This window comes from Herpailurus yagouaroundi, unplaced genomic scaffold (genome assembly GCF_014898765.1).
Source record: "Herpailurus yagouaroundi ecotype Mexico unplaced genomic scaffold, PumYag 159, whole genome shotgun sequence".
NCBI lineage: Eukaryota > Metazoa > Chordata > Mammalia > Carnivora > Felidae > Herpailurus > Herpailurus yagouaroundi.
Genome location: NW_024412400.1, coordinates 36,954,014 through 36,981,236, shown reverse-complemented (window position 1 = coordinate 36,981,236; position 27,223 = coordinate 36,954,014). Strand labels below are relative to the sequence as shown.

Genomic DNA, 27,223 nt, shown 5'->3' with positions numbered 1-27,223 from the left:
ATGCTGTTGAGGAAGCCATTCCTGGGGTGATGCCAATCACCTGCAACGTCAGGCCCTCTCAGAGTCCCAAAGATGAAGTCTTCAGAAACCCCTAACCTTTCCCCCATCCACCTCACAAACCTCCTTGCTTTGGGTGGAACCAAGAGAAGGGAGATTAGGCTCACCTCTGAGGGCTACGCTACCTTACTTCCCCTTCTTTCTTAGATAGTCCACTAGAACTGATAGGGTAGGCATTCCTCCTTCTCTTCCTCTTTACTCCAGGACTTCTCTTCGTAAGAACTATATGATCAAGTTGGCTTTGGATATGTTAACAGACAGAGAAGAGAATCTAGACTATCTTTTCTCTTTTACAAAGTCTAGTTTTAAGATAATCTGGCTGAAAAATTAAAAAATCTCATCTGGAAACAGACACTTAACTTTTGCTTTCTCCGTTTCTCTTTTTCTTTCTATTCCTCCTGTAACAATCCTAAGCTTCCCTGAACAACTGGAAACCCGCTGGAGGTATGGGGGTGGAGAGAGGTCAGCATAAGGAAATATACAAGAAAACAGCATCTTCGTCTATTTCAAAACTATATTATCACCATTATATACGTTGATAATTTTTCATGCCACATGTTTTATGTTCTAATGTGGTTGTTCCATTGAGGCCTGCAAGGCTGAGACCGCAGCCCTGTGGGTAGACCACATCTGTCCAGTGAATGGCCGGAAGAAGACGTAGGTCCTCAGACAGGAAACCAGACTCTGAGGGCAAATCTTAACAGACGAGAAAGGGCTCTTTGCTATCCTTGAACTCACAGGAGCCTCAGAACTAGGACAGTTCTCCTATTTTCTCTCAATGGGGTCAGGCCAGGACTTGCAAAGGGAGACTTCTTTGTAGGGCTGAGCTTCTCTGACTCTACAATTCACAAGTTTGCTGTGCTAACATGTTTTTTTGTTGTTGTTGGTTTTTTTTTTGTTGTTGTTGTTGTTGTTGTTGTTTTGTGCTAACATGGTTTTAATGGGAGGGCCAACATAGGGCTATCAACTTTTTATTCTGCAAAGCGAAATGTTAGAAACAAGCCACTGTTTATATCATCAATGTTCATTTTTTTTTTAAAGGACCTTTAACACCTAAAAAGTTGGTGATTTTGTTTTAAGGAAGGCATCATTTATTGACAAGAGAAAAAGTCACTTCAGATGCCTGGAATGGCAGGGGGGGAAAGGCATTGAACAGAAGCAGGAAAGGGAGATAGGCAATGTCTCGTCCAGGGGTGGACTTATACTTCTTTGCCTACAGGATTTGCACAGGGACAACTGGGGAGCAAGACCGAAAGAAAGTTACAGCATGTCATGGAGAACCTGAGTGACAGAGAGTGAGAAACTAGAATGTCAGCTTTGAGAGAGCTAGAGTTTCTGACTGTGTCATGAGAAGGGAATTGCCAGGAAGAAAACCATATTTGGGAGATTGAAGTTAAAGGTTTTGTGCAGCCTCTGATGAAATTACTGCATTTTGAGAGAGAGAGAGCGAGAAGAAGCAAAGGCATTTTGAAGAGAAAGGATGGAACCCATCCCAGGCTTTGGCTGAAGTGTAACATTTCATGGGAGATGAACAGAGCACTTTCCCTCTGTTGGTTATTTTGTCTGTTGGATACCACGGCTGGGCTGATTTTAAAGAGTGCCACAGATACTCCTGATAACTTAATAGATATGCACAGGATAGATTTTAACATTTTAGACAATTCCCTTCTTATGAGAGAGACAGAGAGGGAGAGAGAGAGAAAGAGAGAGAGAGAGAGAGAGAGAGAATGAGTGAGGGAGGGGCAGATAGAGAGGGAAACAGGATCTGAAGCAGGCTCTGTGGCACAGAGCCTGATGTGGGGCTCAACCCCACGAACCATGAGATCATGACCTAAGCCAAAATTGGACGCTTAACCAACTGAAGCCACCCAGGCACCCCGCCCCCCGATTTTTGCATTTTTAAATTTGACTTCATTTCATCAGCTAAACTTACTATTTTCTTACCTTTTCTCTATTAAATACTAGTTTTGTTTAATGCCATTGTCTACACTTCAGATAAGAGAATCTTCTACATTAAACTGTAGTCCAATATCTGTTGCACAAGCGTTGTCAGGGAATGGAACAATTAATAAAATTACCTTGTGTGCTCTGCATGAGTCACTTGCAGACACAGACATTTGTGATAGAAATACATTGTATAGTGATGGTGTGGTGATTTCATCAATAAAAGATTATAGAAAAGAAACTTCAGGAACCTCAAGTTCCTTAGTCATTATTGTAAACATCTGTTATTACGTTGGAAAAGAAAGCATGAACATGATAGCTAACAGAATCCTGGCCAAAGATGTTACTAATTATGCTTCATAGGGACACATGTATTTTTAAAGGCTATATGTCAAACACATATGCACACCTTGGTCTATTCGTCCATTTTAGGAGAAATTCTTATTGACTTCATATTGTTGAGTTCCCTCATCTCTTGTCAGTGGTTTTATTGTGCCAGTGTTAAAACGGAGTTGTTGGCTTGCTTATCTCTACTTCTGGACAGATTTCCAAACTCTTAAAAAAAATTTTTTTTTTAACATTTATTTATTTTTGAGATACAGAGAGACAGAGAATTTCACTCTTTAATTCATTTGAAATTAATTTTACCATATGGTTGGAACCAAACTTCACATATTTTCCCCCAATAGGCAAGAATCTCAATACCATTTGTTTAATAGGCCATTTACTTTTCATTGGTTTGTATTCCTGCTTTTATTATAAACTACACAATCCTATATGTAATTACAATTTTATGACTTTCTTTTTTTTTTTTTTTTTTTAATTTTTTTTCCCAACGTTTATTTATTTTTGGGACAGAGAGAGACAGAGCATGAACTGGGGAGGGGCAGAGAGAGAGGGAGACACAGAATCGGAAACAGGCTCCAGGCTCTGAGCCATCAGCCCAGAGCCTGACGCGGGGCTCGAACTCCCAGACCGCGAGATCGTGACCTGGCTGAAGTCGGACGCTTAACCGACTGCGCCACCCAGGCGCCCCATGACTTTCATTTCTGTTCCCTTAATCGGCCTGTCAATTACTGTGCCAATACCACACATATTTGACCACAATAACTATTTAATAACTTTTAATATCTAAGTCTTCCTCATTGCTAATTGCCTTTGGAATTTTTCTCATCTTTTCTTGTTTGCTTTTTCTTCCAGATGAACTATTAGAATCATCTGCCATTTCTCAAAATGCAATAGAATAGAATTTTGATTTTCCCCTTACATCTTATTCAACAAGTATGTATGTATGTATGTATTTTTAAAAAGATTTTTATTTTTTTGAGTAATCTCTACACCCAATGTGGGTCTTAGACTTACAACCCCATAGAATTTTGATTTTCCCCTTACAACTTATTCAACAAGTATGTACGTATGTATGTATTTTTAAAAAGATTTTATTTTTTTAAGTAATCTCTACACCCAATGTGGGTCTTAGACTTACAACCCCAAGATAAAGAATCACATGCTCTACTGACTGAGCCAGCCAGGCACCCCTCAACAAGTATTTATTAATTGATATAAAGGAACTCATCAATGTTGACCAAATAATAACGGCAGTAACATTTGTAAGTATATTTCCTTATATTTGCAAAGTGCTTTAAATGTACTAGGGGTGCCTGGGTGGCTCATTGGGTTAAGTGTCTGACTTTTGATTTTGGCTCAGGTCACGATCTCACTGTCCTGAGATAGAGCCCAGCATCAGGCTCACATGCCGAGCTTAAGATTCTCTCTCTCCTCTTCCCTCTGCCCTTCCCCCACATGTCCTCTCTCTCCCTCTCTTTCTCTTTCTCTCAAAAAAAAAAAAAAAAAAAAAAAAAACCATATTGTTCATCAAGAAGTTTCAGAATACTTGAAAACAAGATAATTAAGGCAGGTGTAAAGAGGGGGAAAAAAATCTCTTCAATGTAAACCCGGAGGGGAATAGGCTGGTTGATTATAAATAGGATTCAGAAAATCAGAAAATTGAAAGTTATATAAGAGGTCAAGGCAGAAATTGGGGAAAAGGATACATGGGCTTAGGAGACCCAGAGTATTAACAGGTACTGGGTTAACATCTCAGTGGAGGGCATCCTGGGTTCTGGGTTCATGTTCCATGGATCTGAGATAGCAGCTCTGCAACTGGGTTGGATAAACTGTCTTTGTAGGAAGATAGGGAAAAAAGTTTGGGTGTGATAAAGTAAATCAACCATACTATTAAATGCTAGAGTTAAATATAAGTTGCATAATCATCATTATAATTTATATTCATTATTTATTCTATTGGATAAATTAAGAGATTTTAATTAGAAACTAAGATAATGTAAATTTGTAAACAGTTTGAATGTTAAGTGAATTTGATTTCCTACATCAATAAGTTTATTTACTTTTGAGAGAGACAGAGAGAGAGCATGAGAGAATGCAAGTGGGGGGAGGGGCAGAGAGTGAGGGGGAGACCGATGATCCAAAGCAGGCTCGGTACCATCAGCACAGAGCCCGATGCAGGGCTCAAACTCATGAACCGTGAGATCATAACCTGAGCTGAAGTTGAACACTCAATGACTGAGCCATCCAGGTGCCCCAACATCAATAAGTTTCATTTCATGTATTTATTACTTTTTGATGGATTTAGCAAGATTTTTTTTCTAGTTAATATCGTTTTAAAAGTTTTTAAAGTTTTATTTTAATTCCAGCTGGTTAATGTACAGTGTTATATCTCAGGTGTGTAATATAGTGATTCAACACTTCCATACAGCACCCGGTGCTCATCACAACAAGGGCACTCTTTAGTCCCCATCGCCTATTTCACCCATCCCCCACCCACCTCCCATCTGGTAACCATCCGTTTGTTCTCTATAGTTAACAGTCTGTTTCTTGGTTTGCCTCTCTCTCTTTATTTTTCCTCCCTTTGCCTATTTGTTTTGTTTCTTAATTTCCACATATGAATGAAATCATATGGTATTTGTCTTTCTCTGACCTATTTGGCTTAGCATTATACTCTCTAGCTCCAGCTATGTCACTGCAAATGGCAAGATTTCATTCTTTCAAAAAAAGTTTATTTTAGAGAGAGAGTGAGAAGGGGAGAGGGGCAGAAGAAGAGAGAGAATCTTGAGCAGTCTCCATTCTCAGCACAGAGTCTGACAAGGGGCTTGATCTCATGACCCTGGGATCATGCCCTGAGCCAAAATTAAGGTTTGGATGCTCGATCAAGTGAGCCACCCAGGCGCCCCAACATGTCATTCTTTTTTTATGGCTGGATAATATTCCATTGTATATATCCAGTCATCCATTGATGGACACTTGGAATGCCTCCATATCTTGGCTATTATAAATAATGCTGCTATAAACACAGGGGTGCATGTATCCCTTTGAATTAGTGTTTTTTGGGGCACCTGAGCGACTCAGTCAGTTAAGAGTCTGACACTTGATCTCGGCTCAGGTCATGACCTCACAATTCGTGAGATCCAGCCAAGCGTTGGGCTCTGGGCTGATAGCATGGATCCTGCTTGGAATTCTCTGTCTCTCTCTTTCCCTCTCTCTGTTTCTTCCCCCCTCTCTTTCAAAAAATAAATAAACATTTGAATTAGTGTTTTGTATTCTTTGGGTAAATACCCAGTAGTGCAACTGTATAAGGCAGTTCTATTTCTAACTTTTTGAGGAAACTCCATACTGTTTTCCAGAATGGCTGCACCAGTTTGCATTCCTACCAACAGTGCACTAGTGTTCCTTTTTCTCCACATCCTCAACCAACACTTGTTGTTTCTTGTGTTATTGATTTTTGCCATTCTGACAGGTGTGAGGTGATATCTCATTGTATTTGATTTGTATTTCCCCGATGGTAAGTAATAACGGACATCTTTTCATGTGTCCATTAGCCATCTGGATGTCTTCTTTGGAGAAATGTCTGTTCATGTCTTCTGCCCATTTTCTAATTGGATTATTTGTTTTTGGGGTGTTGACTTGTGTAAGTTCTTTGTATATTTTGGATACTAACCCTTTATTTGATATGTCATTTGCAAATATCTTCTCCCATTCTGTGGGCTGCATTCTAGTTTTGCTGATTGGTTGGATTTAGCAAGATTTTGTTTGTTAAGTTTATAACTGTTTTATGAGGTAACTGAAACGCCTGAGAGGATTTGACACTAAATTTGTAAATGTTGTCTTAGGGGTGCCTGGGTGGCTCAGTCAGTTAAGCAGAAGGACTCTGGATTTTGGCTCAGGTCAGGATCTCATGGTTCATGGGTTCAAGCCCCATGTCGGGCCCTGTGCTGACAGTGCAGAGCTTGCTTGGAATTCTCTCTCTCCCTCCCTCTCTCTGCCCCTCCCATGCTCACATTCGTTCTCTCTCAAAACAAATTAAAAAACTTAAAAAAATTTTTTTTTAATTCTTGTAAGAAAAATTTGTAAATGTAGTAAATGCTTAAGGGTATTTAGTTAGGTCAATTAAAAAAAAATTTTAATGCTTATTTTTGAGAGAGACAGAGTCAGAGAGTGAGCAGGGGAGGGGCAGAGAGAGGAGACACAGAATCTAAAGCAGCTCCGGGCTCTGAGCTGTCAGCACAGAGCCCAACTCAGGACTCAGACCCGCGAACCGTGAGATCATGATCTGAGCCAAAGTCGGACACTCAACCGACTGAGCCACCCAGGTGCCCCAGGTCAATTTATAGAAATAGTTATTATTGGGGGCGCCTGGGTGGGTCAGTCGGTTAAGCGTCCGACTTTGGCTCAGGTTGTGATCTCACGGTCTGTGAATTCAAGCCCCACGTCGGGCTTTGTGCTGACAGCTCAGAGCCTGGAGCCTGCTTCCGATTCTGTGTCTCCCTCTCTCTCTGACCCTCCCCCCGTTCATGCTCTGTCTCTCTCTGTCTCAAAAATAAATAAACGTTAAAAAAAAAAAAAAAGAAATAGTTATTGTTAGGAGAATATCACTTCTCTCAAGGGTGAGAGAAAATAATTATTTTTATTTTTATACTTTCGAATGTATGTATTTATGAATAAAACAACTCTGTTTACAAGTGACTTTAAGCTTATTTTTCTAACTTAAATGAACTAAATATTGATTCAGACGCATGTCAACCTGTGTATTTCTTCCTGTGCTCCAAAATCTACTTTGGACCTTAAAAACTCAATTGTAGTAAGATACCCAACTCATCTAGGTTTTCTGGAGACTACTTTGGTTTTAAAACTGGGAAACGTGGCAAACGGGGGCAGGAGGTCACTGTTCTTGGCAGACAATCCTCTGACCTTCACAACAGCCCTGAGGCAACCCGGTGTGAAACCTGTGTGCAGGTTATTATTCCAATTAACAGAGGCAGCAACTGGGCTCAGAGAAGTTAGCATGGTTTGGCCAAGGCCATAGTTTGGTTTACAATTTATCTACCTTTCTCACGTCCTTTTTCTACTTAATGTGATTGGTTGATTTACTTCCGAGGTCTTTCCTTCCTCTCCAGTGGAGAACTTAGTTTCTTCCTTCTAGAATAAATGAGCTTTATTTTCACCTGGAGGAGTCATGGTCTAGGATTAACTTCAGCAGTAACCCCTAGAAATTCTTTTGTAGAGACATTCAGGGAGGTTGCCTTAGTCTTTGTAAGATGGGTAGAAACAAAGGTTATGAAGCTGTTCAGTGCATGGATTACGGGGCATTTTAAAAATAATTTTGTTTGTTGTTATTTAAAATATGTTACTACTTGGGGCGCCTGGGTGGCGCAGTCGGTTAAGCGTCCGACTTCAGCCAGGTCACGATCTCGCGGTCCGGGAGTTCGAGCCCCGCGTCAGGCTCTGGGCTGATGGCTCAGAGCCTGGAGCCTGTTTCCGATTCTGTGTCTCCCTCTCTCTCTGCCCCTCCCCGTTCATGCTCTGTCTCTCTCTGTCCCAAAAATAAATAAACGTTGAAAAAAAAAATTTTAAAATATGTTACTACTTATAATTAGCTTTTTAAAAAGTTTTTATTTATTTATTTAGAGAGACAGAAATAGGATGAGTGGGGGAGGGCCAGGGAGAGAAGGGGAGAAGGAGAATCCCGAGCAGGCTCCCCACTGTCAGCATAGAGCCCAAACTGTGAGATCGTGACCTGAGTTGAAACCAAGAGCCAGATGCTTAACCAGCTAGGCCACCCAGGCACCCCAGTACTTCATTCTTTCATATGGATGAATAATATTCTGCAGTGTGGTTATACCACATTTTATTTATCTTTTCATCCGTTGATGGGCATTTGGATTGTTTATACTTTTTTGGCTATTACGAATCATGCTGACATGAACACTGGCGTACAAGTCTGTGTGTGGATATATACTTTCGTTTCTCTTGAGTATTTACTTAGGAGTGGAATTGCTGGGTCCTCTACTAACTCTATATTCAAAATTTTGAGGACCTTCCAGACTGTTTCCAAAAAGGTTGCACCACTTTACATTCCCACTAGCAATGCATAAGGGTTCCAATTTCTCTACATGATCCCTAAATCTTGTTATTACCTGTTTTGTTGTTGTTGTTGTTTTGTTTTTTCGATTATAGCCATCTAGTGGGTGTGAGGTGGTATCTCATTGTGGTTTTGATCTGCATTTCCCTGATGATTAGTGGCGTGGAGCATCTTTTCATGTGCTTATTAGCCATTTGTATATTTTCTTTGGAAAAATGTCTGTGTAGATCATTGGTGCATTTAAAAAATGGGTTATGTATCTTTTTATAATTGAGTCGTAATTGCACTTTATATATTCTAGATATGTCCTTTACCAGATATATGATTTTAAAATATTTTCTACCATTCTTAGGGTTCTCTTTGCATTTTCTTGATGATATCCTTTGAATCACCGAAGTTTTTAATTTTGACAATGTCCAACTGACCTATTTTTTTTTCTTTTGCTGCTTTTGCCTTTGGTGTCATATTTAAGGTATAATTCACTTTTAAAAGTCATCATGAGGGGCGCCTGGGTGGCGCAGTCGGTTAAGTGTCCAACTTCAGCCAGGTCACGATCTCGCGGTCCGTGAGTTCGAGCCCCGCGTCAGGCTCTGGGCTGATGGCTCGGAGCCTGGAGCCTGTTTCCGATTCTGTGTCTCCCTCTCTCTCTGCCCCTCCCCTGTTCATGCTCTGTCTCTCTCTGTCCCAAAAATAAATAAACGTTGACAAAAAAATAAAAAAAAAAATAAAAAAAAATAAAAGTCATCATGATATGAAAATAGTATTCATTATGTGATAAAAATGAATACATGCTTTTTGTGTATATATATTTGATATAATATATTATATATTTTATATTGTAAAAATATTTTATAATTTTATACTTTTACATAATACATATATTTTGTACATGTACTAAATCATTTCAATATCTTGAATTTATATATACATACTCATTGACTAGAAATCCAGAAAACAAGATGTGACCTTAGCAGACCATTGAAGAAGAGAGGAACTTTCTTTTTTCCATTTAGCTAGGTTACTATTTATTATTAAAGAGTACAGTTAGGGAAAGCCAAATGGAAGAGATGCTTAGGGCAAAAAATGGGGAAAAGGACATGAAGCTTGCGTGCCCTCCTTGGGCACGTGCCACTTTCCCTGCATATCCACGTTTGCCAACCTGGAAGCTCTCCAAGTTCTGTGCTTTTGGGTGTGTTTGTTTGCTCCTTGGTTTGCTAGAGAGGCATCTTCTATCTGGGGCAATTGCTAAAGAAGTTGGAGGAGGAGGGATGGGATCAAGGAGATGGATTTTATCCATGTGAATGGCAACACTGTTGTAACAAGAACAGGAAATTTGAGAAAACTTTTGTGAGCGTCTGCGATCTGAAAACAGTTTTCACCTGGAAGAGGGTTAGGCCCAGGAAGCACCACGAAGAGGTTTTCTAGAATTAAGGAGGAGAAATTCATAGCTTTACTCACAAGTACCATCAGATTTGGTGAGTTCTTTAAAACCAGAATTGGTGGAAATTTGTTTTTCTTAGGACTGGACACTAGATGTCTCAGTTACCTTGAGTCTGCAATGAGAAACGAGAAATTTATAAAAAAAGGTTGGCACAGGGGCGCCTGGGTGGCTCAGTCGGTTAAGCGGCCGACTTCGGCTCGGGACATGATCTCGCGGTCCGTGAATTCAAGCCCCACATCGGGCTCTGTGCTGACAGCTCAGAGCCTGGAGCCTGCTTCCGATTCTGTGTCTCCCTCTCTCTGCCCCTTCCCCGCTCATGATCTGTCTCTCTCTGTCTCAAAAATAAATAAACGTTAAAAAAAAAGGTTGGCACAGGAACTGAGCTATTTAATCTTGTATATGATGTAGCTTTTTATCTGGGGTATTGGAATTTCATTTCAATTAAACTTTTTTTTTGAAACCTGGCTACAGATAGTTATTACCTTTGAAATTCTTAACTAAGAACTCATTAAAATATCGGTAATGTACTGTAATTTCCTGGATGAGGAAATTAAATGAAAGATATTTAAAGATGTGTTGAGAGACTTAGGTGAAAGTGGAATTGGAAATCAGGGTAGAACCAGAAATTACCAGCTCCCTACATCGTCCTCTAGAAAGCAGTTATTTCCACTGAGTAATGTACAAGATCTTTGTTAATAGAAAAAAAGAAAATCCTCTAGATGAGACAGATATATTTAACAGACGTGTGTATGATGTAGAGAGAAAAGCACTGGATTTGGAGCCCAAAGATGTGATTTTTTAAGAGTTAAATCACTGCTTTTATGTTCCAAGATGCCATTCAAATTCCCTCCATCTGGGCCTTGTTTTCCTCCAGCCTCTAGAGAGTTCAACATTCTTTTCCTGGAGGAAGAACTCAAGAACCAATGGAATTCTCATGGCCAATATACAACTTACTATTGTTTTTGGGAATGACAAGGGTCAAGAAAGGCATAGCCATTAAACTATAAAACGTTTGTCTATGTGTCCCTGAAATTATCTTCAGTGCTTCTAATGGTACACATTTCCTGTTCTTGGGGGAAGTGGGCTCCAATTATTGCAGGCAAGTGTGGAGACAAGGAGAAAGGATGAGGGTAGCAAAACGCTGAAGAAGGTAGAAAAGAGGCCAAGAGAGCCCATGAGAGTGATTATGATCCAGCATACATCAGTTCTTTCACTCAGTTGGTCCCAGGCACTCCTCCCAAACCTGGGAGGGAGGGAAAAGAGTGCCACCATGTGGACTCAGGGTGATCCCTGGGGGTGAACTGATCACAACAGGTACAACTCACTCTCTGGCCCCTCTGGCCCTGCCACTTCTCTCCTGCTCATTCACATATGCTAATCCTGATCTCCCTCTCTGGCGCGCGCGCGCGCGCACACACACACACACACACACACACACACACACACACTACATCCAGGGTAGCCTTGGTCCTGCCCGCATAACTGCAGAGAAAGGGTGGGAATAAAAGGCTAATTGTTAGTACATGAGCCTCTTAGGTGACATTTTTGGTACTTCCTGGGAAATCACCCCTTGCCCTCGGTCTCTGGCCCTCCCAGGGTCATTGCCCACCCCCACATGCCTCCCTCACAGAGTCATTTATCCAGGCTCATGTGGGTGTGCTCTTGAGGTGGAGCTAGCAAGGGAAGCTGAAGGGTACTCAGTCCTGGCCCCAGACTGCTGAGTTTCACTAAGAAGGAACAAGTGATGGCTGTTCTGCCAGGCCACACAATGAGCCGCTTTCTCCGAGAGCCATGACCTTTACCCAGGAAGAGGCCGACACACTTATCAAGTCTCTACATTTGCTGGAGAGAATCTGTGGTAAACAGAGCAAGAAGGCCTTCATTGTCACCGATGGCCTGTAGAAGCTACTGGAGCTTTATATGCAGGGCCCTTGGTTGCCTGGTCAATGGCTATCATCCAATTTTACTGTGGAAATGGATTATTTAAAGTTAAAAAATAATTTATTTAGTTGAATTTGGATTGGTCTGGATGATCGCCAGTGATTGCCAATGTGTCCATGCCATAGAAAACATGCTGGTTGCTCCCTCATAATTTTTGTCTTCACTTCCCATGCTCAAAGAACCCTGATTTTGTACAGTTATTCGGTGACCATGAGTCAATCCCGGAGGCTAACCCTTATTGCAGCCATGCTTTTCTTCCTTGCCAGCGATTGGTCTAAATTGTGGACTGCTGAGGGCCTTTGAGGCAGGGAGAAAGTGCCGCCATGCTGCCATTTCTTCTTGCTTTTGGACTTGTGTGAGGGTCTGCTGCTCTGGCCATCTTCTGAGGGTAGGTACCATATGCAGAGCTGACAGATGTGAATAAAGGCCCAAGTCCTTACTGATACGACTGAGATTTAGAGATGCCTACTTGGGGACATCTTGCTAAAGCTGGCTTTTCTATGGATTGCTGTCCAAAGCATCTTAAATGATACACATGCTTTCCCCCTACCTGATTTAACATTATCAGGCATAACACAAACCCTTCAGCCAACAATTTATAAACACTCTGCTTTCCTCATGGCTTAAAGCAGTATGCTGGACTCCAGAGGGTTTCCAAGCAGTTTGTGCAGTTATACTACAGTGGAACCGGAAATTGATTTGAACAATAAGCATCTGGCTGGATGGCCAGGGAATCCTCTTTCCTGTCAAGACAACAGCCCGATTTCCTCAGAACCAGCTTTCTTCTTTGTTTAGTTCTTTTTCTCTCCCTGAAGGATTTGGGACCCATCCACCCACTCATCGATCCATCCATCCATCCACCCCTCCAGTAAAGTATCTATTAAACCCTCTCCACGTGCTCATTTACCACCGCGTGCTGAGGACACAATGATGACTGTGGCCGTGCTGTGGGCCATGGAGGCACCATCAGAGGCAGTCCTGAGGAAACTCAGCCTAAAAAGATTTATCCGCGGCCAACCACGCAGAGCCACTGCATCAGGCGTGGGGTAAAAGGCACACTGCAACAGGGATCTAGGTGCCACTGCATGGAAACATCCAGAATGGGGTCACTGGCTTGGAGGAAATCTCTGGGGATTGCTGCCTCACTAACAGTCGCTTGACAGATGAGGACACAGACCCAAAGGGAACAGATCATTTGTTCTACATATGAAAATCCATCAAGCTGTACACTTAAGATTTGTGCACTGTGCTGCGGGCATGTTTAACTTCAGTTAAAAAACCCAAAAAGGATCAAAAGCAGAAATGATTCCTAGATACACTTTTTTTTTTAATTGAATGTTTATTTATTTTTGAGAGAGAGGGAGACACAGAATCGGAAGCAGGCTCCAGGCTCTGAGCTGTCAGCACAGAGCCCGACGTGGGGCTCGATCTCAGGAACCACGAGATCATGACCTGAGCCAAAGTCGGATGCTCAACTGACTGAGCCCCTAGATATAGTTTTTTAAAGTTTACTGATTTAAGTAATCTCTACACCCAAGGTGGGCTCAAACTCACCACCCAGAGTCGCAACTTCTACCAGTTGAGCCAGCCAGGCGCACCCCCCGACCCTATTTTTTGGCATCACTTAAGGAAGGGAATAAAGGCAGAACTTTGAATAAAGAAAGGGGAAAGCAGTGATACTTTACACATCTAAATTAGTGATTATGGGAATGATCCAATTTCTCATCTCTCTCCTGCTAGAAGCTCTTCTACATCTACAGTCGAAGTTTTAGGGGCACCTGGGAGGCTCAGTCAGTTGAACTCAGGTCATGATCTCGTGGTTCGTGGGCTCAAGCCCCGTGTCGGGCTCTGTGCTGGCAGCTCAGGGCCTGGAGCCTGCTTTGGATTTTATGTCTCCCTCTCTCTGCCTCTGTCTCTCTCTCTCTCTGAAACAAACAAACAAACATTAGAAAAACGTTTAAAGTTGAAGTTTTAACTTCAATGTCAATGAGATGCTTGTAAATGTGTATTGTTTTCTGTAGGTGATATGCAGTGGGAATGCTGGTACCCCTGTGTGGATCTTAAGAGTTCAGATTCATGCCTTGAAGTTGTTGGCTCCCACTCTGGAGCCAGGAATGGTCAGAAAGATTCAGAATAGTCCAGATGTTTGTGAGGGAGCAAGCTTCAGGGGACTCCAGAAGCGGGAGCAGCTTGCTCTGGCCAGTTGGGTTTATCTCGGATCAACCTCAACACAAAGAACCCTAAGGGTATCAGACGGCAGAAGTGGCTCCAAGAACACTTACCTCATCTCTTTCACCCCAGGGGGCACGGGAGTGCAGTTCTAATCGGCACAAAGGGAGTTTGTTGGCACACGGAAAGCCTAGGAGTAAAATTAACTTCAGGTATGGCTGCGTTCAGGGCTCAAACAATGTTAGCAGCACCCAATTTCCCTCCACTTGAGGTTCTTGCACCGTATCAGTTATAAATTCAGGAGCTTCAAGGTGGCCCCACAAAGCTCAGCTGCCAAGAAGAATCCAGTATCTCCGGACTCTATCTTTTCAGCTCCAAGTCTCGCCGGGGGTAGAAACACACCTTCTCTCCTACAACTTTCCAGGGAATCTTAAGTCTCATTGGCTCTGGGTGAGTCACAGGCACACTGCTGAGCCAATCGCTGTGACTGTGGAAAATGCAATTGATTGACTTAGGCCTAGGTCACATGCTTCTTCCTCAGACCTCTTCCCAGGCTAGTGGGCGGCTTCCTTCCTCTCACTGGGGATTCCTGCTGCCACTGTACCCCTGTACCTCCTTCTGGTTTTTCAGGACCATCACACATCTGTGGCCCGGTGGCTGTGAGGTGCAATTCCATGGCTGCCGGGGTGGAGAACAGGCCATACGATATATCTTAATGGCTTGAGAAGTTAATATTCTCACTTGGCCTCTGAGGCTGGCAGCATCTTAGCCCCTGCCAGTATATAAGGTGGGTGCTGTCATATGGCAGGTCAATAGTTTGTTTTTTTGTGTGTTTTTGGCCCTACTATTCTCTCCCCCATCCTATAGATGCAGTTCCTTCCCCTCCACCCTTAATGGACAGATGACCACTCGTAGCATCTCGTGGCACTACAGAATGCTGGCAAGTAGGTCTGATGTATGCAGCTAGTCCAAGGCTAGCTATAGGCCCATCGGCGGCTCCTAAATGCCTCTCATTCTTTGCAGGCAGTCAACAGGTGCCTTCTCTTTTCACCCCTCTCACTGGGTTGTCTGACTCCATGCCATACCACAGCACCCATCCCTGCATTACAGGGGTCTTTGCATATTACCTCAGGCCACTGTGTGTGTGTTTACCTGTGTGTGTGGTGGGGTCGCTTCCTAGTAATTCAGGCAAGAGGCAGATATAACTGGTTTATGGGATGGGCTACACCTGGTCAAGTGCAAACCAAGGTTGAAGCAGAACCTGATGTTCTGTGTTTCAAGTTATTGCCCATCTTATCCTGAGTATTAACTTCATGTTAAACTAAAAACTCTTAGGTTTGGGATATGAAAGGGTAGGTACTACCTAGAAAAACTGTTGATAGCATGCACACACTTTTGTTATGGCAACACTGACAGTTACTTCCTTCAATATGCAAAGCAGGGAGCAAGTGAATGGACAGGAGCTGGAAGAAGAGTGGGCACAACCTTACCGGGATTGGCCTCCTGCCTGGGCTGCTGCTAAATCGCAAGCTGGAGCGTCAGTGACCTCTGCTGGCAAGATTTTTTCCTCGGCTCTGCAGAAAGGATGGAGTCCCCTCCACGGTTCGTGTGTCCGGTTCAGTGTTCTTGCGAGAGAAACCATGAGATTTATGCCTATGGGGGGTAGGGCAGACCGGGCTTTCATGCTAAACTTTTCCTGGGGGTTGGAGGCTACAGCAGGCAGCAATCTAGGCACAGATCCTACCCCAGCCTCCATCAGCCCTCTGTCAAACGCTGACAGCTTGTTTACGTTACTCGCTTTCCAAATATAAACATGCTTTCTTTTTTAAATAAATACGCTTTCAAAAAGAACGCATTCGAAAACAAGTTTCGCATAAACAGGTTTATAAACTCTCTTAAGAACATGTTTGCAAATTGGCAAAGGGAGGTGGAAACAACCGTCGAAACAAGGTCACTTTTTAATGTGTACTATGTGTCGGGGTGGGGGGTGTGGGGTTGGGTTGAGACATCCTTTCCCAGCACCTTCCCAAATCGCACACCTCGCCACGTGCCATCTCATGCACAAAAACACGTGAAACGTTGTTGTGGGACAAGGCCTGAGCCTGCCTCTAAGCCAGGCAGACCTTTTTACAACTGTCCAGGTACGTCCGTAATCGGAGACTTGGGGCTGGAAAGCTGGATGGCGAAGTCGAAGCCATCATGACAGGTCTCGAAGGTCATGCTGATACAGTCACTGACTAAGCAGCTCTTGCCCCTGCAGGACCTCGTGGTGGGCACTTGACCTCTCCTAGCCCACCCTCCCTTCTCTGAAGGTTGCGTTTCCGGTTAGGATCGGGCCTCTGCAGCTATCTTCCGACAGGGCTCTGTCCCTTTAACCAGAGCTAATTGGATCCAGACTAAACTGACCAAAGGGAACCAATTTCTTCAACGGGGGTTGGGGGAGGGCAGGAATCAGATATTCTCTTCCAGAATTGGCAATTAGTGCACAGGGACGGCAGTCAGTCTCTGACGGACGCTTTGTGAGGTCCGGTGGGCCTGGCCAGCACCTTGCACTGCGGGCAGGGAGACACAGAGAAGGCTGGGAGCGCAGAGAGAACAAATTAAGGTGGCACGAAGGGGGCTCAGAGATGAGGTGGAGGGCTTCCTGGTTCCAACTTTCATCCATCCATCTTAGGTTCTTCCCTTGTTTCCTTCCCACATCCCATTTTTGCCTAAACAACAAAAGACCCTGAAGACAGGCACTTCTGTTTAGTTTGCATTGAATACAGAGCAAAATGTTCTGAAGACTTACGCTTGAGAGCTCAGAATTTGAATTATGTTGATTCAAGCTACCAGGAGACTCAGAAGGGATTGGAGCTTCTGTTCATTGGATTTTCTAGATGAGAGTTAAGCAGAAAACTCTCTTCCTGTTTGTTTCCATCTTTGTTATAAAAGTTGGTCTAAAATGCGCGAATAAAGATTGGAAACAAATGTAGGACACTTATTAGAGACTCATACAATAGAGTACGATGTAGGCATAACAAGAAGAAGACAGACCCCCTGTGTCCCCCGAAAGGCTCTCCATGATATTGGAGATTATTGGATATTATTATTGTTAAATAAATTAAGTACTGAATGCTATGTGTAGCGTTCTCACATTTGTGTAAAAAAGGAAGGAAACAAAAATATATAAGTTCGTATAATATATATAGCTAATATATAAAATATACATATATGCTTGGATATGCATAGGATGTCTGGGGAGGACTACCCAAGATCTAGAACAGTCATGCCTCCTGGGAGAAACCTTGGGGCAGAATTCGAGGGTAACTTATTTTTCTCTGTGTCCCCTTTCACTGTATTTGAAAAAAAATTTTTTTTCTTTTACCATGTACCAGCTCATTAAATACGTACATAATGAATAAACACCTACCAACGCATTAGCCTGCTTTCCCCTTTTATTAAGCAGAGAGCAGTCATTTCTGTTAACCAAGAGAATTCCTGGGCTCACCTTTCTGATGTGTTTGCATTCATCTGTAAAAGTCATTGAATGATCAAACACAAGCGGTGAGGAGTGAAGGCTCGGTGTTCCTCGGGCAGCACGAGTGAGGCGGGGAGTGGAACAGGCAGGGGTGTAGTTGCAGAGGAAACAATATCCCAGCTTGAGGATCTGCTAGTAAACTGAGTTCTCATTTCCTATGTAGATTCTCATCACTGTGAGTGGTGAAGTCCTTGGGCGCGGGCCTTTCTGCCTCTATTAAATGGTGAAAACAATACCTTCTTTCCCGGTTCTTGCTCAGATGAAAGCATTTGGCACAAGTCCCTTGCTCAGTTTTAGCCAAACACAGTGTGTTCTGTGGTCATTTTGATGGACTTTTCTTCAGCATGTCCCAGAAGGAGGGGCATAAAACCTCTATTAGTAGAGATTACGATGATGTTGGATGTCCTGGGTTTGAATTCAGACTCTGCTGTTTAGAGGAAGTTATTATTAGATGTGTCTCGGGGCGCCTGGGTGGCTCAGTCGGTTAAGTGTCCGACTTCAGCTCAGGTCATGATCTCACGGTCCATTAGTTTGAGCCCTGCGTCGGGCTCTGGGCTGATGGCTCAGAGCCTGGAGCCTGCTTCCGATTCTGTGTCTCCCTCTCTCTCTGCCCCTCTCCCGTTCATGCTCTGTCTCTCTCTGTCTCAAAAATAAATAAACTTAAAAAAAAAGTAAAAAAAAATAAGATGTGTCTCTGTTCTCTTTGAAGATTTTGCGGGGAGTGGGGACTTTATTCCCTTCAGCATAGGCATCTTTGCCGTCAGTTGGAGAGAACCAGTCTGAGACTGAAGCCAGTAGAGAGGAAAGTAGAGCAGGGCGAAATGGGAGAGATAGGAGAGACAGAGAGAAAGAGAGAGAGAGAGGAAAGAGACAGTACCATTTTTCTTAAGCCCTCACATCCTGCTTTGCTTAAAGCCAACTATTCTGTCCGTGGCAGCTGAGAGGGTCGTGGCTCAGTTTCCTTGCCCTTGTGCTGAGAAGTAGAAATCCAGTATACTAGAACAAGGTTATGTGTTGCCCACCTACCAGCCACCCCCAACCTGATCGATATGGTCTGAAGGTGGGGCTGAGAAGCGAGGGAGAGGTGATTTCTAAAGGAAATTCAGGTGCTTTCACCATCAGACTAGAAGAGGACTCAGCAGGAAACCCCAGAGATGTCTACCAGGAAAACCCAGAGCTGTCCACCACACTTAGCAGGACAGATGGGGGCTTAGTTCTACTTCTGTTGTGGCTGCTGATGCCCCTTCCCGTTCTGAAGAAACTCTTCCCCGTTAGGGTGACCAGTCATCCTGGGTTTTCCAAGACTGACCTGGTTTAAGCACTAAAAAGCCCCGCCTCTCGGGAAAACCCTCCTTCCTGGACACACAGTGACGGTCGGTCACCCTGGAATGGAGAATCAGCACCCTTAGCAGAGGACTCATGTTTGGCATTGCTGTGCTGATGCTGGAAACACAGCTAAATCAGGAAGCTCTGGACTCTGCCTGGAGGAGCGTGCCGTCTGAGGGAATTGAAAGGTGGAAAGGTGGAATTGAAAAAGGATTTTGCCAGAGAGCTGTGGGGCCGGACTGAGGCAAAGGCAAGCCGACGTCTGAGGGTTGGTCTCACAAAACACCTTAAGGAAGAAGCTTTCTTTAGAAGGGACTTTTGACCTAGACATTGAGAAATGATCATGTCTGTGGGTGGGGGCGGAGTGGCGTGAGAATGGACCTTTCAATATTGCTAGGAACTTGTACTCAGACACAGTGTGATGAAAAGCCAGATACTCTGGGGAGTGGTGACAGCCCCCCAAAGTTCAACAAGGTCAAAGGCAAGAGCACAGATGGAAGCCTATGCAGTGGACTCTCGAACAATGCAGGGACTGGGGACCTTTGACTCCCGAGAAACTTAACCACTAATAGCCTACTGTTGACCAGAAGCATCACTGATAATATAAACAGTCAATTATGTATATGTTGTAGATGTATTACATACTGTATTCTTATAATAAAGTAAGCTAGAAAAATCTTATTAAGAAGACCATAGGAAAGAGAAAAATACATTTATAGCACTGTACTGTATTTATAAAAAGAATCGGCATATAAGGAGATTCGCACAGTTCAAACTCGTGTTGGTTGAGGGTCAATGGTAGTATATCATGTATCTAAATTTGAAGGTTATAAGTCAGGTGAGTAAGCTCTTAATTTAATATGCTCTATTCTCTTCCTTCGGTAAACATACCTTCCTAATAACCTGGGAGGCCAGGTTTGGATTTAGAGGACCCAGTCTGTGGTGTTCCTGACTGGGGTGAGACAGCATGAGAAAGGCTGGGCCCAGGGTGTCCTTGTATTTCTTCTTACTCTCCGCCCTGCTCCTTCCCACACTGCCGGGGCTTTGGGCACATACGTATACATGTGATCTTGAAACTTCATCACAAACTCCGTCCACATCCCTTGCAAACACCTGCTCCTTGCCTGTCCCTGGGGTCTAGGGGAGTGACCCTGGCAGGGAAGAGATCCGAGCAGGCCCTGCAAGTGGGCAGAGAATTCTCAGGTCCTGAGCACTCTGGGTGGGTACCTCATTGTTGGCCCTGCATGCAGACTCTGCCTGGAGGGAGGGGGGACCTCCGGAGGAGGGCCAGGGTGGGGCCTTCCTGCTTAGGTGTAAGGATGCCACTGAATGGTGAGGAGTTCCCAGTGGCTGGAATGTTGCCACAGTCCACATGAGCACTAGCAAAGGAGGCTGGTTCCCATCATGATGACAAAAATCGTGGCCCTGGGTTTCTCTTCAGGAAGAGAAACGTCAGAAATGAAGGGGTCTGACCTGGGAAATGGCTTGCTGCTCTTCCCACTATAACCACATTTACACAGATATTGGACATGTTCCAGTTAAGGTGTGGGATGTGGCCTTTTAGCCCCGTAAAACTGAGAAGCTAGAAGTGAACAGCACCTAAGCTACACAGTATCTCAGCTGGCCAGATTTCGGCAGAGAAACTGGCCAAGCATCAGAGCTGAGTCAGCTTCTCTCTGGCAGTAGCCTATCGCTTATGTGAAGTGAGTAAATTTTTGAATTAAAGATGGCAATTTCTTTTAGATGGCCTTCCTAATGGAAAATGTTCTTCCATCAGAGGGTCCGCAATGTATAAAAGTTAAGTGATGACCTAGATTTTCAGAGCATTATACATTAGACATTATACAACGGGGGGCACAGAAGGGGCATGAAGATCCTTTCGGGGGCCAGTCTATATCTCAGATTCGAATTCCTTGGTCCAGTCATAGGCTCCCCCCATAGTTTACCCTTTGGAGTAGCTGACTAAAAGTTTCAGATTTTGATTAGTTATAAGAAAAACAAACAAACAAACAAACAATACACCCCTCCCCCACTCCTCGCTATACTTCTATTCTTTCCTGATTGGGTAGAGGCAAGCAAAAGTATGAAGTCTCCCATTTGCTTTGGGCCACACAAGACCCCGTTTTCACCCCCAACATGAAAAGAGCCTTGTTTAGATAGTCCTTGAAATTTGACTCAATTTGTACCCTCCTCATTTATTTCCATTTAGAATTTCCATTTAGAATTTATTTCCATTCAGAATTTCTTCCGCTCTCCCAAATCCTTGACAGCTAATCCCAGGAACTCTCCGGTTCTACTACAAATAATGCTGTGCTCCTACCCACCACAGCTTTGTGGTGAGAGGTCTGTGCTCTCGGGCTTCAGTGCCCTTTGCCTCTGTTAGCCGGCTCTGGAACTCAACTGCTGGGGAACTCTGCTTCTCCACATACCAGCCGTATGACCTTGGGTAAGAAAACTTCTCTGTGCTTGGTTTTCTCATTGGGGATTAGCTCTTGTAGAATAGCTTGTCCCTAAAGATGCCATCAATCCCTTCCCTTGTTGTATGTGCCTACTACTCCCCCATTGAGAAGTATAGTCCATCCCTCCACCCTTGAATCCATGCTGGGCTGGGACCGCTCGGATGCCCAGGGTGGTCAAGACTTTAGACGATGCCACCATCTGACTATACCTGCACGAGGGGCCCGCTCAGCTGATCCCAGTCAAACCACAGAACCATATGATCCGAGAACACTGCATATGGCTGTTTTAAGCCACTAAGTTTTGTGGCACTGTACAGCAAAAGATAACCACATTAAACGTTGATGGGGATGATAATATCAACGTCTATCTCACAGGATTGATATGAGGATTAAATAAATTAACATTAATTAGATGCTTAGAAGAGTGCCTGGTCATACAGGAGTACACCTGGGAGATATTGTGGGTTTGACTCTAGACCACCACAATAAAATGAGTATCACGAAAAAACAAGTCAATTGAATTTTTTGGTTTTCTAATACGTGTAAAAGTATGTTTATACTATACTATAGTCCATTAATTGTGCAATAGCATTACATTTAAAAAACTGATATACAGGGGCACCAGGGTGGCTCAGTTGGTTAAGCGTCTGACTCTTGATCTTAGCTCAGGTCTTGATCTCAGGGTTGCGAGTTCAAGCCCCACATTTGGCTCCATGCTGGGTTGCGTGAAGCCTACTTAAAAAAAAAAAAAACAAAAAACAACAAAAACCCCAAAACAGTGTCATGCCTTCATTAAAAAAAAAATACTTCCTTGATAAAAAAATGTTAAGCCTCATCCAAGCTTTCAGTGAGTTGTAAACACTGATCACAGATCCCCATAACAAATATAATAATGAAAAAGCTCGAAATATTGCAAGAATTACCAAAATGTAACACAGAGACACCAACAGACTTGCTCAATGCTGGGTTGCCACAAACCTTTAATGTGTAAAAAAAAAAAAAACAAACCCAAAAATGCAGTAAGTGCAAATCACAGTGAAGTGATGCGCAGTGAAATGAGGTCTGCCTACACGAACTGCCACAGAAGAACACGTTGACCAAAAAACAAAAAACAACAACAAAAAAAGAAAGACATAAGACTCGGGGTATTCGAGTCTCAAGCTAATAAACACTCATTCTGAGGAAAGCACAGCAGTTGTCATTGGCCCAGTCCCCCACCTTCCAAAAAAATCTCTCAGTCGATGTGGAGTCAGCTGGGGATGGTGAGAACCATGTCCTGAAAACTGACAGGTGTTGGCCCTGTCTCTCTGGGCCCCTTGGCTTCTCTACGCTCTGTGCCCACAGCTCTCAGATGAAGACAATAATCACTGGCAACACAACAGGATGATGGTGAGAGACAAATATGAAAGTAGTTGTAAGAGAGCCTTCAGGCCTCCTCCATTTGTGCGTGTCTTATCAGACACTGAGGTCTGTACTTCCTTGTATTAAACCCAGGCTTTCTAGTTCTTGGCTACAACTGAGTCTCGCCAATACCCTCAACTTTCTTGTCTCCTCATCCTTTGTTTCACCCCACGTGGTGGAATCCTGGTCTCCAAGCGTCAGGTTCCACTTACAGCTCCTTTTCTCTCTCCTCTCTCCTTCCTAGCTCAGCTTCTGGAAACAAGAACCCTTGCTGACTCTCTTCCTCTCTGCTCCTGCATCTGCCCCCCCAGTTTCCACCTGTACCACCACACTGAAACTACTCAGCAGGTTCATACCGGCTCTCATGAGCCAACTGGAGTCTCTCTTCTCAACTCTGCATTCAGTGACATCACGTTGGCAGCTTAAAATCATCCGTGGCAGGAGTGTTTTACACGACAGACATTGGCAAGTACTACAAATCCGGCTTTCCTGCTCTCCAAGGTGATGGTTATCTGTTTTACCAGTATATCGCTTCCAGCGACCTTCCAGTTGCTAAGTGCAAAATGGCACTTTCCAGATTTTCTTTACTCGGCCTTATCTTCAGCTGAGTTGACACAATTGATGATTCTCTCCTTTCTGAGAGGTTCTTCATCTCTGGCTGCCTAGATGTCACTCCTCCAATTTTCCTCCTACTTCTCTGTTCCCTTCTCTGTGCCAGCCTCTTACAGACTTTTATTTACTCATCAAATATCAATCACCAAATATTGGTGTTTTCCAGGATTCGGTCTTCTTTTGCTATACAAGCTTCATAGGAGACATCTTACGTTCCCATAGTGTCAACAAATAGGAAAACAAAAGGTTATCCTTGACCCCTCCCCAGCCCTCACTTCTCCATATCCATCCAGTATCAAGTTCTGCTGATTTTGTCTCCTAAATAGCACTCATTCCCTCCTCTTTTCTCTCATCTTCACTGTCAATACATAACCCACGCCACCATCATCTCCAGTCTGGACCACTGCAACAGATTCCTGCCTGCTCTACTTCTGGCCATTATTGTCCTCTGTGTCATTCCCCACAGTTCAGCTTCGGTGACATTTCACAATACAAAGCTGATTTAAAAAATTCTTCTTGTCCCAACAATCCAATGGCTCTCTGCTGCTCTTAGTGTAAGATCCCAATCCTTAGCATGACCTGGGGTTACTGCAGGGTATGGCTTTCAGCCTCCAGTCTCCTCTCAGACCCACCTCTCTAGCACTCTGGCCACCATTGGCTTCCAATGCACTGTGTTCCCCCTAGAAACAGACTTTTGTACATGCTATTCCCTCTACCCAGAAAGTCTTTTTCTTTTTCTTTCTTTTTCTTTCTTCTTTCTTTCTTTCTTTCTTTCTTTCTTTCTTTCTTTCTTTCTTTCTTCTTTCTCTTTCTTTCTTTCTTCTTTCTTTCTTCTTTCTTTCTTTCTTTCTTTCTTTTTCTTTCTTTCTTAAGTTTATTTACTTATTTTGAGAAGAGCAAGAGAGAGAACAAGCAGGGCAGAGGCAGACAGAGAGGAAACGAAAGAGCATCTCAAGCAGGCTTTGCACCGACAGCATGGAGCTGGATGTGGGGCTCGATCTCATCAACCATGAGACTATGACCTGAGCTGAAATCAAGAGTTAGACACTTAACCCACTGAGCCACTCAGGCGCTCCTCTCCTCTTTCAACTTTATTCCTTTTTCAGATCTCATTCAAAAGGTACTTCCTCAAGGACGACTTCCCTCGAACTTCCAGACTAGCTTAGGCCCCCTGTTAAATGTCCTCATGGCACCTCTTCTTCACATTACTTACTGAAATTGTAATTGGTTAGCTTTTTGTGTTCCCCATTAGATCATAAGCTACAGGGACAATTTGTTTTTTCTGTTTTTGTATTCCCAGCACCTAGCTCAAATATGTTTTGAATGAATGAAACACAACTTTCAGCTTCATACCCAAAGCCAGTCCCCCTTCCGAACTTCTGGTCCACATAAGCTAGTGGTCTACAGGTGACTCCACTCTTCTAATGACTCAGACCCAAAACCTGGGAGTCATCTTTGACCTCTCTGTTTTTCTCACCTCCTGGGACCTAAACCATTCATAAATCCTATCAGATCTACCTTGAAAGTACATCCAGTATCTCAGACAGTATGTACCTCCTGATGGAAGAACATAACCCAACTTAGGAAGCTGTCTTGTTAATTCCCAGGCTGTGACAAACTCTTCAGGACAAACAACATAATTTCTTCAAAAATATATTGCAAGGGAAGAAAAAATAGTTTCTTCACTGCACTGCAGTGAGAGTCATTGGTTACTTACATTTTTTTAAAGTAGGTTCCACACCCAGTGTGGAGCCCAGTGCATGGCTTGAACTCACAACCCCAACATCAACACCTGAGGTGAAATCAACAGTTGGACGCTTACACTGTTGGTGGAAATGCAAACTGGTACAGCCACTCTGGAAAACACTATGGAAAATAGTTTAAAAAAAAAAAAAACAAAAAACCCTAAGGAAAGAACTACCCTACGATCCAGAAATTGCACTACCAGGAATTTATCTAAAGGATACAAACGTGCTGATTCGAAGGGGCATATGTACCCCAATGTTTATAGCAACGCTACCAATAGCCAAATTATGGAAAGAGCCCAAATGTCCATCAACTGATGAATGGATAAAGAAGATAAAGTATATACATACAATAGAGTACTACTCAGTGACGAAAAAGAAATGAAATCTTGCCATTTGCAACAATGTGGATGGAACTAGAGTGTATTATGCTAAGCAAAATAAGTCAGAGAAAGACAGCCATACGGTTTTAGTCTTACGTGGAAATTGAGAAACTCAACAATTATAGGGGAAGGGAAGGAAAAATAAAATAAAAACAGAGAGGGAGGCAAACCTTAAGAGACTCTTCAATACGGAGAACAAACTGAGGGTTGCTGGAGGGGAGGTGGGTGGGGGTATGGGTTAATGGATGACAGACATTAAGGAGGGAATTGTTGGGAGGAGCACTGGGTTCTACCCCTCCTGAAGCCAAGGCTACACTGTATATTAACTGACTTGAATTTAAATTGAAAACAATTTTTTTAATGTTTATTTTTGAGAGAGAGACAGAGACAGAGACAGAGAGACAGAGTGTGAATGGGGAGGGGCAGAAAGGGAGGGAGACACAGAAACTGAAGCAGGCTCCAGGCTCTGAGCTGTCAGCACAGAGCCCTTAAGGGGCTTGAACTCACAGACCGTGAGATCATGATCTGAGCGGAAGTCAGAAGCTCAACCAACTGAGCCACCCAGGCGCCCCAGAAATAATAATAAAAAAAAGAATAAAGTCACTCACAAACAACAACAAAAAAGAGTTGGACACTTAACTGACTGAACCACACAGGTGCTCCAGAGACCTTCTTCACTGACTTGCAGTCTCTTCCCTATACTGCAGTGACAGTCATCCTTCAAACACATTAGATCATTTCCTTTTTGTTGAAGCCCTCACACGGCCTCTCGCTTGGACCTTCTGGAACCGCTCTCTGCCCTTCCCTCCCAGCACTCAGCTGCTCATCTGCATCCCCATCATCTATGTCAGAAATACAAAATCTCTGGCAAGGCACACGAGGCCCTGGTGATGTGTCCTCTGTGTACCTCTCCTGGCTCACCACCCGAACCCCAGGCCTGCGGAACCACATGCACTCACCCATGCTCCTGTGTTTTAGCCACTCCTACCTGGACCTGCCTGCACTGGGAAGCCCAGGCTCGGTCAGGCCCAGCTCAGTGCCCTCTCTCTCAGAACCCAACATAATCCAATCTGGTTCTGAGCAACTAGGGACTCAGGGTTTCGTTTTGTAATCGTGCCTTGCCTCATCAGTCTCCTTCCCCGGTCTCTGGCTCCTCAAAGGCACAGGCTACCTCTTATAACTCTATAGCCCTGGCCTGGACACAACACCTGAGACCCCAAATTAAACATATTTTGAATAAATGAATTAAAATTCTCCATAAATTAGCACTGTTCCAGCTTTTAAATCTCTGTATACCTAAGTTTCCTATAACAAGAATAACATCCTGACCCCTATGTGACATAGAAGTCATAGTTTTTAAAATTGGGGAAAAAAGTGCTCTTCACTTCTCAGCAAAACATTCTAAGTAACTAGAACTGAGGTCTTAGACATCAAGAATGAAATCATAATTTACAAAACCTTAAGAAATGTAATCATACTTCTGCTATAACCAGTTCTTCCAGGAGTTGTCTAAACTTGGGAGAATTTCATTTTAAAATCTGCACCCCAAGCCAACTCACCTGCTCACTGATGACCTTCCTTGGAGAATCAGCATCAAGGGGAGTACACTGAGGAGGGGGAGTGGGGACAAGGCAAGGGGTTCCTCTCTCCAGAAGGGAGACTGATAGCCGGCCAGGATTTGGGGAGGAGGAAGGTGGAGAGTTCTCAGATATGGAGGAAATTGCCTCTGAAAAGAGCAACTGAGGGGAGAGACAGAGGGCGTGGGACCCGGTCAACCGGGGGGGTGGGC

General features: G+C 43.6%; 1 protein-coding gene across 6 annotated transcripts in view; it reads right to left on the bottom strand.

Moving 5' to 3' along the window:
• Positions 1–27,223, bottom strand: part of ZBTB38 (zinc finger and BTB domain containing 38) — a 175,930-nt gene that overhangs the window by 5,759 nt on the left and 142,948 nt on the right. For 2 of the 6 annotated variants that reach the window (XR_005792091.1, XR_005792089.1), the window contains exon 8: positions 15,479–15,613. The exons of 1 other annotated variant lie outside the window; for it this stretch is intronic. The gene's annotated coding sequence lies outside the window, so the exon portion shown is untranslated. Of the gene's footprint in view, positions 1–13,697; positions 13,743–15,478; positions 15,614–16,779; positions 17,943–26,993; positions 27,217–27,223 lie in introns of those variants that run through there. 3 more of the 6 variants (XR_005792097.1, XR_005792096.1, XR_005792090.1) reach the window with 3 other exon arrangements.